Source organism: Salvelinus sp. IW2-2015, linkage group LG24 (assembly GCF_002910315.2).
Source record: "Salvelinus sp. IW2-2015 linkage group LG24, ASM291031v2, whole genome shotgun sequence".
Lineage (NCBI taxonomy): Eukaryota > Metazoa > Chordata > Actinopteri > Salmoniformes > Salmonidae > Salvelinus > Salvelinus sp. IW2-2015.
The window spans coordinates 10,484,663-10,500,459 of NC_036864.1; positions in this window are offsets into that span (position 1 = coordinate 10,484,663).

The window sequence follows — 15,797 nt, forward strand, 5'->3', positions numbered from 1 at the left end:
GAGCCCGGACTTGAACCCGATTGAACATCTCTGTAGAGACCTGAAAATAGCTGTGTAGCAACGCTCCCCATCCAACCTGACAGAGCTTAAGAGGATCTGCTGAGAAGAATGGGAGAAAGTCCCCAAATAAAGGTGTGCCATGCTTGTAGCGTCATACCCAAGAAGACTCAAGGCTGTAATCGCTGTTCAAGGTGCTTCAACAAAGTACTGAGTAAAGGGTCTGAATACTTATGTAAATGTGATATTTCTATTTATTTTTATTTTTATGAATGAGCAAAAATGTCTAAGAACATGTTGCTTTATTATTATTGGTTATTGTGTGTAGATTGATGAGAGAGAAAAAAACTTTTAATCAATTTTAGTATAAGGCTGTAACGTAACAAAATGTGGAAAAAGTCAAGGGGTCTGAATACTTTCCAAAGTATTTTTTATTAACTTAAGAGTATGTTTCATTTACAGAATCAGGGTTGATCAGCTATTTTTTTTCTTCTCTTGACTTGGTTGTCTTTCCCCTCCAGGGTTTAATATTGAGGCCAAGGCGAATGATGACTCTGGGTTTGTCTATTGAAGAAATTGATTTAACTGTGGGGCGTGGATGAACAAGAAAGGAGAGAGTGACAGCTCATAAATCTCAGCTACACCTAGCTACAGTTGTTTTGCTCAAGACAAGATATGATAAAACAGGGTGTACTTTACTGTCCATCAACCCTAATTGCACTAACAGGGGTCTAAAATGTTTAAAAAATGTATCCTTATGAAATGTTGGGACATTGTCAAGCAACTAGTTACAGACATAAAAACACAATTTACGATGTTTACGTGTTAATTTTATTTATTTTTTATTTTATTTCACCTTTATTTAACCAGGTAGGCTAGTTGAGAACAAGTTCTCATTTACAACTGCGACCTGGCCAAGATAAAGCATAGCAGTGTGAACAGACAACAACACAGAGTTACACATGGAGTAAACAATAAACAAGTCAATAACACAGTAGGGGAAAAAATGAGTCTATATACATTGTGTGCAAGAGGCATGAGGAGGTAGGCAATAAATAGGCCATAGGAGCGAATAATTACAATTTAGCAGATTAACACTGGGGTGATAAATCATCAGATGATCATGTGCAAGTAGAGATACTGGTGTGCAAAAGAGCAGAAAAGTAAATAAATAAAACCAGTAAGGGGATGAGGTAGGTAAATTGGGTGGGCTGTTTACAGATGGACTATGTACAGCTGCAGCGATCGGTTAGCTGCTCAGATAGCAGATGTTAAAAGTTGGTGAGGGAAATAAAAGTCTCCAACTTCAGCGATTTTTGCAATTTGTTCCAGTCACAGGCAGCAGAGAACTGGAAGGAAAGGCGGCCAAATGAGGTGTTGGCTTTTGGGATGATCGGTAAGATATACTTGCTGGAGCGCGTGCTACGGGTGGGTGTTGTTATCGTGACCAGTGAACTGAGATAAGGCGGAGCTTTACCTAGCATGGACTTATAGATGACCTGGAGCCAGTGGGTCTGGCGACGAATATGTAGCGAGGGCCAGCCGACTAGAGCATACAGGTCGCAGTGGTGGGTGGTATAAGGTGTTTTAGTAACAGAACGGATGGCTCTATGATAAACTGCGTCTAGTTTGCTGAGTAGAGTATTGGAAGCTATTTTGTAGATGACATCGCCGAAGTCGAGGATCGGTAGGATAGTCAGTTTTACTAGGGTAAGTTTGGCGGCGTGAGTGAAGAAGGCTTTGTTGCGAAATAGAAAACCGATTCTTTATTTGATTTTGGATTGGAGATGTTTRATATGAGTCTGGAAGGAGAGTTTACAGTCTAGCCAGACACCTAGGTATTTATAGATGTCCACATATTCTAGGTCGGAACGTCCAGGGTGGTGATGCTAGTCGGGCGGGCGGGTGCAGGCAGCGAATGGTTGAAAAGCATGCATTTGGTTTTACTAGCAGTTAAGAGCAGTTGGAGGCCACGGAAGGAGTGTTGTATGACATTGAAGCTCGTTTGGAGGTTAGATAGCACAGTGTCCAAGGAAGGGCCAGAAGTATACAGAATGGTGTCGTCTGCGTAGAGGTGGATCAGGGAATCGCCCGCAGCAAGAGCAACATCATTGATATATACAGAGAAAAGAGTCGGCCCGAGAATTGAACCCTGTGGTACCCCCATAGAGACTGCCAGAGGACCGGACAACATTGCCTCCGATTTGACACACTGAACTCTGTCTGCAAAGTAGTTGGTGAACCAGGCAAGGCAGTCATCAGAAAAACCGAGGCTACTGTGTCTGCCGATAATAATATGGTGATTGACAGAGTCGAAAGCCTTGGCCAGGTCGATGAAGACGGCTGCACAGTAMTGTCTTTTATCGATGGCGGTTATAATATCATTTAGTACCTTGAGCGTGGCTGAGGTGCACCCGTGACCGGCTCGGAAACCGGATTGCACAGCGGAGAAGGTACGGTGGGATTCGAGATGGTCAGTGATCTGTTTGTTGACTTGGCTTTCGAAGACCTTAGATAGGCAGGGCAGGATGGATATAGGTCTGTAACAGTTTGGGTCCAGGGTGTCTCCCCCTTTGAAGAGGGGGATGACCGCGGCAGCTTTCCAATCCTTGGGGATCTCAGACGATATGAAAGAGAGGTTGAACGGCTGGAATAGGGGTTTGCGACAATGGCGGCGGATAGTTTCAGAAATAGAGGGTCTAGATTGTCAAGCCACTGATTTGTATGGGTCCAGGTTTTGCAGCTCTTTAAGAACATCTGCTATCTGGATTTGGGTAAAGGAGAAGCTTGGGCGAGTAGCTGCGAGGGGGGGGGGGGGGGGGGGGGGGGGGGGCGGAGCTGTTGGCCGAGGTTGGAGTAGCCAGGTGGAAGGCATGGCCAGCCGTTGAAAATGCTTGTTGAAGTTTTCGATTATCATGGATTTATCGGTGGTGACCGTGTTACTTAGCCTCAGTGCAGTGGGCAGCTGGGAGGAGGTGCTCTTGTTCTCCATGGACTTTACAGTGTCCAAAACTTTTTGGAGTTAGAGCTACAGGATGCAAATTTCTGCTTGAAAAAGCTAGCCTTTGCTTTCCTGACTGACGCTGCGTGTATTGGTTCCTGACTTCCCTGAACAGTTGCATATCGCGGGGACTATTCGATGCTATTGCAGTCCGCCACAGGATGTTTTTGTGCTGGTCGAGGGCAGTCAGGTCTGGAGTGAACCAAGGGCTATATCTGTTCTTAGTTCTGCATTTTTTGAACGGGGCATGCTTATCTAAGATGGTGAGGAAGTTACTTTTAAAGAATGACAGGCACCCTCACTGACGGGATGAGGTTATATTCCAGGATACCCGGGAGTTTAATTAGAAAGGCCTGCTGCGCAGAAGTGTTTTAGGGAGCGTTTGAACAGTGATAGGGGGTGGTCGTTTAGCCGCGGACCCATAGCGGATACAGGCAATGAGGCAGTGATCGCTGAGATCCTGATTGAAGACAGCAGAGGTGTATTTGGAGGGCAAGTTGGTCAGGATAAGTGATCATAGTGTGAGGGTGTCGTGCCCATGTTTACGGATTTAGGGTTGTACCTGGTGGGTTCTTGATGATTTGTGTGAGATTGAATAGCTTAGATTGTAGAGACTGCCGGGTGTTAAGCATATCCCAGTTTAGGTCACCTAACGAAACAAACTCTGAGCTGAATGGGGGGTGATCAATTCACAAGTGGTGTCCAGGGCACAGCTGGGAGCTGAGGGGGGTCGGTAGCAGGCAGCAACAGTGAGAGACTTATTTCTGGAGAGATTAATTTTTAAAATTAGAAGTTCGAACTGTTTGGGTATGGACCTGGAAAGTATGACATTACTTTGCAGGCTATCTCTGCAGTAGATTGCAACTCCTCCCCCTTTGGCAGTTCTATCTTGACGGAAAATGTTATAGTTGGGTATGTGTTAAAGGAATTTAATTCCTATATGTTTATCAACCAATTCAATTAAAACACTCTGCCCATACATAAGAATTTGTAAGATACTTATCAGCATTAAATGGACAGAAACCAGTCTCAAAATCAATCAATCAATAGCGTTTATTCTCGAGAGTACTGATCATAGTACAATTTACATCAGGTTATATAATAAAACTGACGTCATAGGTTTTAAAATGTCATTCCTCCTCTCGGATACAATGGCAGTACAGTTAGCGTTCTTATTTTGTCTGCCACCTGTTAAACAATCTGCAACCAACCCAAGGTCTCTCCCCTCCCTGGTAGAGACAGAATTTCCTGTAAGTGTAACGGATGTGAAATGGCTAGTTAGCGGGTACGCGCTAGTAGCATTTCAATCAGTTACGTCACTTGCTCTGAAACCTAGAAGTAGTGTTGCCCCTTGCTCTGCAAGGGCCGCGGCTTTTGTGGAGCGATGGGTAACGACGCTTCGTGGGTGTCAGTTGTTGATGTGTGCAGAGGGTCCCTGGTTCGCGCCCGTGTCGGGGCGAGGGGACGTACTAAAGTTATACTGTTACATAAGGAACACATCATTTCAGCCTGTCTGAAGATAACTCCATTCTTTCTAACAAGGAACACATTATATTCAGCATTATGATTATAATAAGATTAATTCATCCATACAGTAACATAGTAGTATTCTGTTTAGTTATAATTCTAAGTCAAATGTATACATATTGTAGTCATTTATTCATAAAAATCCCGTAACAGTATGGAAATCTCAGAATTTTTGGTGGCCTTCCTAAGCCAGGATTCAGACACGGCAAGGACATCAGGGTTGGTGGAGTGTGCTAAAGCAGTGAGTAAAACAAACTTTGGGAGGAGGCTTCTGATGTTGACATGCATGAAACCAAGGCTTTTTCGATCACAGAAGTCAACAAATGAGGGTGCCTGGGGACATGCAGGGCCTGGGTTTACCTCCACATCACCCGAGGAACAGAGGAGGAGTAGGATGAGGGTGCGGCCAAAGGCCCTGGGGACAAAGAATAAAAGGAGCAGATTTCTGGGCGTGGTAGAATAGATTCAGGGCATAATGTGCAGACAGGGGTATGGTGGGGTGCGGGTACAGCGGAGGTAAGCCCAGGCACCGGGTGATGATAAGAGAGATTGTATCTCTGGACATGCTGGTTATAATGGGTGAGGTCACCGCATGTGTGGGAGGTGAGACAAAGGGGKTGTCAGAGGTATGAAGAGTGGAACTAGGGGTTCCATTATAAACTAAAACAATGATAACTAACCTGAACAACAGTATACAAGGCATATTGACATTTGAGAGAGACATACAGCGAGGCATAAAGTAATCGCAGGTATTGATTGGGAGAGCTAGCTAAGACAACAGGTAAGACAGCAACAGCTAATCAGCTAACAGCTAACACAACAACAGCAGGTAAAATGGCGATGACTAGGCAGAGAGGGTCGGAATAACTACACCCAGAGCCTGAGTTCGCTGCTGGGGCCGACAGATAAAAAAAATAAACAGAATGGAGTACCGTGAATTAATGGACAGTCCAGCAGGCATCAGCTATGTAGCCAAGTGATCATAGTGTCCAGGGGGCAGCAGTAGATGGAACAGGGAAGCCGTTGAGTAGTCGCCACTACACTAGCACGCGGGCGACACGGCGTTTAATGTTAGTAGCCCGGGGCTAGTAGGAGCGTCTGCTCCGACGGAGGCCGGTTGAAGGCACAGCGGAAGGAGTATTCGTCGGCAGACCAGGCGTGGTGGTGCGGCGGGGCGCCGTGTCGACAGAGGATCCAAGCCAGATGGCGAAAGAGGTATTGTAGAATTTAGTTTGCTAGCCGGGAGATGCGCCTGGCTCACGGCTAACTGGTGCTAGCTTCGTGGCAGGGGCGTTAGCCACTAGCTAGCTGTGAAGATCAGAAGTGGTGGTCCAGGGATTACGGCAGGAATCCGGCGTTGTAGTGGAGAGATAGTCCAATACTGGTAGATTGGCGAGTATTATCCAGGCTAAAAAACAGGGCTGGTATCTGTGCAGAAGGTTAAAGCCGCTAGCAGTGGCTAACAATGACTAAATAGCTTGTAGCTAATTAGATTCWGGTGGTTCTTGAATGTGTTCTAAAATAAAAAATAATAGCGATTCCGTATCACATTGAGTGAGGCAGGTTACCGGAAGGTACAGTGGGGCAAAAAAGTATTTAGTCAGCCACCAATTGTGCAAGTTCTAACACTTAAAAAGATGAGAGAGGCCTGTAATTTTCATCATAGGTACACGTCAACTATGACAGACAAAATGAGAAAAAAAAATCCAGAAAATCACATTGTAAGGATTTTTTATGAATTTATTTGCAAATTATGGTGGAAAATAAGTATTTGATCACCTACAAACAAGAAAGATTTCTGGCTCTCACAGACCTGTAACTTCTTCTTTAAGAGGCTCCTCTGTCCCTCCACTCGTTACTGTATTAATGGCACCTGTTTGAACTTGTTTCAGTATAAAAGACATCATGTCCACAATCTCCAAACAGTCACACTCCAAACTCCACTATGGCCAAGACCAAAGAGCTGTCAAAGGACACCAGAAACAAAATTGTAGACCTGCACCAGGCTGGGAAGACTGATTCGCAATAGGTAAGCAGGTTGTTTGAAGAAATCAACTGTGGGAGCAATTATTAGGAAATGGAAGACATACAAGACCACTGATAATCTCCCTCGATCTGGGGCCCACGCAAGATCTCACCCCGTGGGGTCAAAATGATCACAAGAACGGTGAGCAAAAAATCCCAGAACCACACGGGGGACCTAGTGAAGGACCTGCAGAGAGCTGGGACCAAAGTAACAAAGCCTACCATCAGTAACACACTACGCCGCCAGGGACTCAAATCCTGCAGTGCCAGACGTGTCCCCCTGCTTAAGCCAGTAACATGTCCGGCCCGTCTGAAGTTTGCCTAGAGCATTTGGATAATCCATAAGAAGATTGGGAGAGATGTCATATGGTCAGATGAAACCAAAATATAACTTTTGGTAAAAACTCAACTCGTCGTGTTGTGGAGGACAAAGAATGCTGAGTTGCATCCAAAGAACACCATACTACTGTGAAGCATGGGTTGGAAACATCATGCTTTGGGGCTGTTTTTCTGCAAAGGGACCAGGACGACTGATCCGTGTAAAGAAAGAATGAAGGGGGCCATGTATCGTGAGATTTTAAGTGAAAACCTCCTTCCATAGCAAGGGCATTGAAGATGAAACGTGGCTGGGTCTTTTCAGGATGACAATGATCCCAAACACACCGCCCGGGCAACGAAGGAGTGGCTTCATTAAGAAGCATTTCAAGGTCCTGGAGTGGCCTAGCCAGTCTCCCAGATCTCAACCCCATAGAAATCTTTGGAGGGAGTTGAAAGTCCGTGTTGCCCAGCAACAGCCCAAAACATCACTGCTCTAGAGGAGATCTGCATGGAGGATGGGCCAAAATACCAGCAACAGTGTGTGAAACCTTGTGAAGACTTACAGAAAACGTTTGGACCTCTGTCATTGCCACAAAGGGTATATACAAAAGTATTGGAGATAAACTTTGTTATTGACCAAATACTTATTTTCCACCATAATTTGCAAACAAATTCATAAAAAATCCTACAATGTGATTTTCTGGAATTTTTTTTCTCATTTTGTCTGTTATAGTTGAAGTGTACCTATGATGAAAATGACAGGCCTCTCTCATCTTTTAAAGTGGGAGAACTTGCACAATTGGTGACTGACTAAATACTTTTTTGCCCCACTGTATAATCGAATTAAAATGGAAAAGAGTGAAAATAAAATTGAAATCTATACAAAAAAAGAAGAAAAATACAAAAGTACACGAGAGGACGAACAAAAACACGTCTTCACTGCTACGCCATCTTGGATCAGATGTGGCGGAATGAAAAATGATCTCGTTTCTGTATACCAGTGGTGCTTTTCTTACTAGTGACCCACTTTCACTAACTCTCAAAAATGTTGATGAGTTATCTTCTTATGGCTGCATCCCGCTACTGGGATCGATATGACAGCAGCCAGAGAAAGTGCAGGGCGCCAAATTCAAACAACAGAAATCTCATAATTAAAATTCCTCAAACATACATGTGTTTTATATAATTTAAAAGATATTGTTGTTGTTAATCCCACCAGTGTCCGATTTCAAATATGCTTTTCAGCGAAAGCACTACAAACGATTATGTTAGGTCACCATCAAACCACAATAAGCACAGCCATTTGTCCAGCAAAGATAGCAGTCAGAAAAAGCAGAAATAGAGATAAAATKAATCACTAACCTTTGATTATCTTCATCAGATGACACTCATAGGACTTCATGTTACACAATACATGCATGTTTTGTTTGATAAAGTTCATATTTATAACAAAAAAAAATCTGAGTTTACATTGGTGCGTTACATTCACTAGTTCCAAAAACATCAAGTGATTTTGCATAGCCACATCGTTTCAACAGAAATACTCATCATAAATGTAGATGATAATACAAGGTATACACATGGAATTATAGATATACCTCTCCTTAATGCAACCGCTGTGTCAGATTTCAAAAAAACTTTACGGAAAAAGCAAATCATGCAATAATCTGAGACGGAGCTCAGAACAATAGCCAAATTAGCCGCCATGTTGGGGTCAACAGAAACCAGAAAATACATGATAAATGTTTCCTTACCTTTGATGAGCTTCATCAGAATGCAGTCCTAGGAATCCCAGGTCCACAATAAATGCTTGATTTGTTCGATAATGTCCGTTATTTATGTCCAATTAGCTACTTTGGTTAGCGCCTTTGTGACTTTGGAATTGTTTACCAAAGCGCCTCCACTATAACGTGACGAAATGTCCAAAAGTTCCGTAACAGTCAGTAGAAACATGTAAAACGATGTACTGAATCAATCTTTAGAATGTTGTTAACATACATCTTGAATAACGTTCCAACCGGAGAATTAGATTGACYTCAGAAGAGCGGTGGAACGGACGTCCTCCTCATGTGAAGGCGCATGGTGAATGCGTGATCAGCTCGTGGCAGTGATTACTCATTTCTGTCTCCTTCGGCCCCCTTCACATTAGAGTCATCAGACAAAGTTCTGTTGACTGTTGACATCTAGTGGAAGCCGTAAGAAGTGAAAACTCATCCATATCTCGCTGTAATTTCATTGAGAGCTTGGTTGAAAATCTGCCACCTCGGAAACAATTCAAACAGGAAGTGGAACTTCTCAGGTTTTTGCCTGCCATATGAGTTCTGTTATACTCACAGACATAATTCAAACAGTTTTAGAAACGTCAGAGTGTTTTCTATCCAATATGAATAATAATATGCATATATTAGCAACTGGGACTGAGGAGCAGGCCGTTTAATATGGGCACCTCTGTGCACCTTTCATCCAAGCTACTCAATACTGCCCCTGCAGCCATAAGAAGTTATGGCAATTGGTATACTACTTCGCAGTAATGTTAGAGGTTGAATTGTCTATTTAAACATGATACAGTACCTCACTGGAATTGTAAAAATAAAAATGGTGTGTATGTTTTCCGATCGATAAGTTAGACATATCTGTTTTGTTCTAGGTCGTAATATCTCTTTGCCCTATGAAGAGTGGAACAGGAGGATCCAGCAGAACTTTGAGATGTTCTATCCCACTGGGCACACACTGTTTGAATCAATGTCCTTTCAATGAAATTACGTTGAACCAACTTGGAATTAGACATTAAATCAACGTCTGTGCCCGGTGCGATGTGTCTCACAACCTTCAGGACACCAATGAGAAACATCCAGACCTGGTGCACAAGAGAGGCATCTACAAGGACAGCCATGGGGCCGCCCATTCCTGGTGTGACTAGCAGCTAAGGCCTAACTTTGCTATCGCCATTGTGGTAGGAATCACGGTTCCTTTTTACTGCCTCTTTAGCTTTGTAGCTAACGTCCTAGTGTCCTGTCCAAGGGAAATAATTGTGCATCAAACTGCCTCATGCTAAAGAAACAGGAAGATAGGCCCCTACCCTATGGGTCACTCTGGCTCTGATAAGGCTCACTTAGCTACGTCATTAGTGTTGTAAAGGCAAGTCAGTACTCTGGATAACCCTAACACTGTCAATGTGGGTGAAGAAAAGGTTATCACACATTTCTGTCTTTAATAGCTCTGCTGCTGTAAGACAGGTCTGTCTCTGGCTAACCCTAACCCTCTCAATGTTGGTGTACTAAGGATACGAATGTATTTGTGCTGACCATTATGTGAGTCTTTCAAACAAATGTACTGTCCAGTATTCCCCGGGCTGCATTACAGTGTCTCTATAAAGGGTTTTATTCTGAATAAGAGGTCACCATTTGTCACAAAATCAGACCCTGCATTTGTCAGCACAGGCTTTTGAAATTAGAAGGCTATTGAGAAGATTTCAGCTCATGCTAAAAGTCACTCCCATTGCCACTCAGTTACAGTGAATGCACGGGAATCACAATTCTTAAAAATTCACCAGAAACAACAATTTCACTGCTATATTTAAAAAAATCCACCAGAACCCATTGACCCTGACCACCCCCAATATTCAACACAAAGTTACGCCCTTGCATCAACATCACACCAAACATACACAGAACATGGTTGCCATGTATCATGGCGCCGGAGAAGATGCGTGAAGAGAAGACGGAGAAAAAGAGGACGGAGGTCGGGCTGCCTTCTGAGAATTCGTACGAATAAACACCCACTGCCTTCCGTTCTACTAGCTACCATGCAATCATTGGAAAATAAAATCGAAGACCTACAAGGAAGATTAAACTATCAACGGGACATTAAAAATTTTAATATCTTAGGCTTCACAGAGTCGTGGCTGAACGACGACATTATCAACATACAGCTGGCTGGTTATACGCTGTATCGGCAGGATAGAACAGCAGCGTCTGGTAAGACAAGGGGGGTGGACTATGTATATTTGTAAACAACAACTGGTGCATGATATCTAAGGAAGTCTCAAGGTTTTGCTCGCCTGAGGTGTAGAGTATCTCATGATAAGCTGTAGACAACACTATCTATCTAGAGTTTTCATCTGTATTTTTCGTAGCTTTCTACATACCACCACAGACTGAATATGGCACTAAGACCGCACTCAATGAGCTGTATTCAGCCATAAGCAAACAGGAAAAAGCTCATCCAGAGGCGGCACTCCTAGTGTCCGGGGACTTTAATGCAGGGAAACTTAAATCCATTTTACCAAATTTCTATCAGCATGTTAAATTTGCAACTAGAGGGGGAAAAAACTCTAGACCACCTTTACTCCACACATAGAGACGCGTACAAAGCTCTCCCTCGCCCTCCAGTTGGCAAATCTGACCATAATTCTATCCTCCTGATTCCTGATTACAAGCTAAAAATTAAAGCAGGAAGCGCCAGTGACTTAGTCAATAAAAAAGTGATCAGATGAAGCGGATGCTAAACTACAGGACTGTTTTGCTAGGACAGACTGGAATATGTTCCGGGATTATTCCATTGGCAATGAGGAGTACACCACATCAGTCATTGGATTCATCAATAAGTGCATTGATGACGTCTTCCCCACAGTGACCGTACGTACATACCCCAACCAGAAGCCATGGATTACAGGCAACATCCACACTGAGCTAAAGGCTAGAGCTGCTGCTTCAAGGAGCGGGACTCAAACCCCGAAGCATATAAGAAATCCTGATGTCCTCCGACGAACCATCAAACAGGCAAAGCTTCAATACAGAACTAAGATCGAATCGTACTACACCGGCTCCGATGCTTGTCGAATGTGGCAGGGCTTGCAAACCATTACAGACTACAAAGGGAAGCACAGCCGAGAGCTACCCAGTGACGCGAGCCTACCAGATGAGCTAAACTACTTCTATGCTCGCTTTGAGGCAAATAACACTGAAACATGCATGAGAGCACCAGCTGTTCCGGACGAATGTGTGATCACGCTCTCCGCAGCCGATGTGAATAAGACCTTTAAACAGGTCAACGTTCACAAGGCCGCAGGGCCAGACGGATTACCAGGACGTGTACTGCGAGCATGACCAACTTGCAAGTGTCTTCACTGACATTATCAACCTCTCCCTGTCTGAGTCTGTAATAACAACATGTTTTAAGCAGACCACCATAGTCCCTGTGCCCAAGAACACTAAGGTAACCTGCCTAAGTGACTACCGACCCATAGCACTCACGTCTGTAGCCATGAAGTGTTTTGAAAGGCTGGTCATGGCTCACATCAACAACTTTATCCCAAAAACCCTAGACCCACTTCAATTTGCATACCGCCCTAACAGATTCACAGATGATGCGATCTCTATTGCACTCCACATTGCCATTTCTCCCCTGGACAAAAGGACCACCGATATGAGAATGCAATTCATTGACTACTGCTCAGCGTTCAACACCATAGTGCACTCAAAGCTCATCAATAAGCTAAGGACCCTGGGACTAAACACCTCCCTCTGCATCTGGATCCTGGACTTCCTGACGGGCCACCCCCAGGTGGTAAGGATAGGTAACAACACATCCGCCACGCTGATCTTCAACACAGGGGCCCCTCAGGGGTGCATGCTCAGTCCCCTCCTGTACTCCCTGTTCACTCATKACTGCACGGCCAGGAACAACTCCAACACCATTAAGTTTGCCGATGACACAACAGTGGTAGGCCTGATCACCGACAATGACGAGACAGCCTAAAGGGAGGAGGTCAGAGACCTGGCCGTGTGGTGCAAGGACAACAACCTCTCCCTCAACGTGACCAAGACAAATGAGATGATTGTGGACTACAGGAAAAGGAGGACCGAGTACGCCCCAATTCTCATCAACAGTGCTGTAGTGGAGCAGGTTGAGAGCTTCAAGTTCCTTGGTGTCCACATCACCAACAAACTAACATGGTCCAAGCACACCAAGACAGTCGTGAAGAGGGCACAACAAAATCTATTTGGAATGGGTCCTCAGATCCTCAAAAGGTTCTACAGCTTCACCATCGAGAGCATCCTGACTGGTTGATCACTGCCTGGTATGGCAACTGCTCGGCCTCCGACCGCAAGGCACTGCAGAGGGTAGTGTGTATGGCCCAGTACATCACTGTGGCCAAGCTTACTGCCATCCAGGACCTCTATATTAGGCGATGTCAGAGGAAGGCCCTAAAAATTGTCTAATTCTCCAGCCACCCTAGTCATAGTCTGTTCTCACTGCTATCGGGCGGCAAGTGGTACCGGAGCGCCAAGTCTAGGTCCAAGAGACTTCTTTACAGCTTCTACCCCCAAGCCTTAAGATTCCTGAACATCTAATCAAATGGCTACCCAGACAATTTGCATATTCGTTGTGCTTTCAGGCCTATGTAATGAATGGTGAGACTACTTTTTTATTAGATGACAAATTATACTGTTTTGAGAAATGTATTCTCAGTTGCACGCGATGCAACTGCCATACCTGGCCTGAAGTAAGTTCTGGCCTGAAACACCAACCTTAATGTCATGTTAGGCCTACAGCGTGTTCACGACCAAGATAAACCAATAACATGTGTACTTAGGGATAATAAATATACAGACTTCGCTGTGGATTCGGGTAGAAAACACGCTGTAGGCCTAACATCACTGTCATGTGAGGCCAACAGCGTGTTGTATGCGAAGCTATTGCAAATAACAGTTTAGAGGGTGTTAGTTAATTTTGCTAAATAAATCTTCTCATTAATGACAAATGATACTGTTTGATGGAGTGATTTTAATTTTGAGATGGGTATTTGAAGCTTTGATGGTGTTAGTGCATTTTGCAAGAGAAATGTGTTGTTTTGGCAAACCCACTTCAGTTTAGGGGGCTGCGTTACAGTTTGTCTCGATTCATTGAATACTGAAGGAAACTGCAATCCACATGAGCGGAACTGGAATCCAAATAACCGTATAACCAGTTAGCCTAGCAATTTCTGATTGTTTTCACACTAAATGCAAATGCTAAACAGTTTTTTTTAACAGTAGATGTAACTCTCAATCACAAGACAGTTCTTGCAAAACAGGGGAACAACTCTCTACATGAGACACAAATAGCAATTGTCCAAAGCATGTCCATTTTTTTTATATTCACGGTCAATAACAATTTACTACCATAATTGTTTATCTTTATCACCAACATGTAAACACCATTTGCATAATTGTTAACCTCACAATCAGTCCATGAATACATATTAAATATTGCATTGGTGAGTTCTTTGGTTTTCCATGGGTTACACATTAGATCACATTGCTATTTTTTAATATTGCTAGTTGTATTTTATTGGTTGACGATATGACATACTGGCCTATGTCTTGTCTTCTATAATTTGTTTATTTAACTAGGCAAGTCAGTTAAGAACAAAATCTTACTTACAACGAAGGCCTACCCCGGCCAAAGCTTAACCCGGACGACACTGGGGCAATTGTGCGCCGCCGAATGAGACTCCCAATCACGGCCGGTTGTGATACAGCCTGGAATTGAACTAGGGTCTGTAGTGCACTGAGATGCAATGTCTTAGACCGCTGCACCACTCGGGAGCCCACGTTGCATTGGGCAGAATATCAGATCTCACAACAATTGGAGGAGTGTTTAACATTACCAGTGTATCACCAATACTCAGATTATCATTATTTAGAGACCCCCCCCCAAAGTTGGACTTTGGGGTAACATTACAGGGGTAACATTACAAAAACGTTCTCTCTCCATAGAATTGTTAGCTGGGATGTCTGTACCTTGTCTCTCTCTGTGTTCTCCAGGCTCCAGAGCTGTTCACAGCGGAGAGCCTAGGAAGACACTAGAGATGGCAGAGCAGAAGCTACTCGGTCCCCTGGGAATGAAGACGTTGGATCCAGAGTGAGTGAATGTGTCTGAAATAGTATCCTATTACATACAGTTGAAGTCGGAAGTTTACATACACTTAGGATGGAGTCATTAAAACTCATTTTTCAACCACTCCACAAATTACTTGAAAACAAACTATAGTTTTGGCAAGTCGGTTAGGACATCTAATTTCTGCATGACACAAATAATTTTTCCAACAATTGTTTACAGATCGATTATTTCACTTATAATTCACTGCATCACAATTCCAGTGGGTCAGAAGTTTACATACACTAAGTTGACTGTGCCTTTAAACAGCTTGGAAAATTCCAGAAAATAATGTCATGACGCGCTCTGTCTCCTAGAGTTTAACGTACTTTGGTGCGAAAAGTGCAAATCAATCCCAGAAAAACAGCACCTGTGAAGATGCTGCAGGTAACGAGTACAAAAGTATCTATATCCACAGTAAAACGAGTCCTATATCGACATAACCTGAAAGGCCGCTCAGCAAGGAAGAAGCCACTGCTCCAAAACCGCCATAAGAAGCCAGACTACGGTTTGCAACTGCACATGGGGACAAAGATCATACTTTTTGGAGAAATGTCCTCTAGTCTGATGAAGCAAAAATAGAACTGCCATAATGACCATCGTTATGTTTGGAGGAAAAAGGGGGATGCTTGCAAGCCAAAGAACACCATCCCAACCTTGAAGCACTGGGGTGGCAGCATCATGTTGTGTGGGTGCTTTGCTGCAGGAGGGACTGGTGCACTTCACAAAATAAATGGCATCATGAGGAAGGAAAATGATGTGGACATATTGAAGCAACATATCAAGACATCAGTCAGAAAGATAAAGCTTGGTCACAAATGGGTCTTCCAAATGGACACTGACCCCAAGCATGCTTCCAAATTTGTGCAAAATGGCTTAAGAACAACACAGTCAAGGTATTGGAGTGGCAATCACAAAGCCCTGACCTCAATCCTATAGAAACTTTGTGAGCAGAACTGAAAAAGCGTGTGCGAGCAAGGAGGCCTACCACCCTGACTCAGTTACA